Here is a 1,305-nt window from a genome sequence, read left to right on the forward strand (position 1 = left end):
TCTCCTTCTAGGAGCTTCTGAGTCAACTCATCGGGTCTATGTGGAGTCCTAGCAGCCCTATCTGACTCATGGGGACCCTGGATACTGCACAGCGTATCCGGTTTCTGAGACAGTGGATCTATAGGGGAGCAGAGGACCTTGCCTTTCTACCCAGGATCAGCTGGTGGGTTTGAATCGCCAACCGTGTGGTGAGCAGCCTAATGCCCCACCCACAGCACCACCATCACCAACTCACTGCCTGGAGTCCACTCTGACTCACGACGACCCATAGGGCAGGGCAGACCTGCCCCTGCAGGTTCCCAAGACTGTAACTCTGTATGGGAGTAGATAGACCTGTCTTTCTCCCGCAGAGTGGCGGATGGTTTTGAACCAGTGAGCCTGCGATCAGCAGCCTAATGAGTAACTACTACACGCACGGCGTTGCCACAAATCAGAGGCGAAAGGATGGCAAAGTCAGCTATCCACCGCGAGGACCAACGTGCACACCACCATGAACGTAAAGCGTTCGCTGGAAAAGAAAATGAAAGGCGGGGCCGGGACTGACCGGGGAAGAGCGCCTCCCACTTAGGCTTTGTTTCAAGGGTCCTCGCGGTGTGAGCCCCGCCCCCCGGCTCCCAACAGGAAGAGATCACCGAGAAGACACACAGAAGAGACGGTACCTTGGCGTCCATGGGCCTGGTTTGGGTCCTGGCTGCTGCGTCGGCTTCCAGAATGATTTCAGCAAGGGGCTGCCCTCGGGGAGCAGCAGGCGGGTCATCTGTGGAGTGGGTGTGGGAACCAACAGGGGGAGGAGAATGAGGGGCTCCGCTCCAAAGCAGTCTTTTAGGGGCACCTGGAGGGCCGACGCCAAACGTGTTCGGCTGAAAGGTGGGAGGTGACAGTCCACCCAGAGGCGCCTCGGCAGAAAGGCCTGGTGACCTACTTCTGAAAAGTCAGCCAGGGAACAGCCTGTGGACACAGTGCTGGGACTGGCACGATTCAGGTCAGTCGGAGGCAGCAGCTGGTGCCGGTCACTGGAAGTTTCTCTGCGGCTGGCAGCCAGCTTGTTCTCCGTGGAGGGGCCCTCCTGTGCATGGGGGCGGGGTGTGTGTGTGTGGAGCAGCAGCATCCCTGGTCTCCACCCACTCAGTGCCAGTAGCACCCCATCCTCAAGCTGTGACAACCACCAGCGTCTCCAGGCAAGGTCAAGTGTCCCCGGGGGGCAAAGTCACTTCCTGTGCTATTTGAGAACTGCTGGGATAGATGATAGATGATAGATAGACAGACAGACAGACAGACAGACAGATAGATAGACAGACAGACAGA

The sequence above is a fragment of the Echinops telfairi genome, unplaced genomic scaffold, assembly GCF_000313985.2.
Source record: "Echinops telfairi isolate 266 unplaced genomic scaffold, ASM31398v2 ScPeMD7_30;HRSCAF=105, whole genome shotgun sequence".
NCBI classification, from domain to species: Eukaryota; Metazoa; Chordata; class Mammalia; order Afrosoricida; family Tenrecidae; genus Echinops; species Echinops telfairi.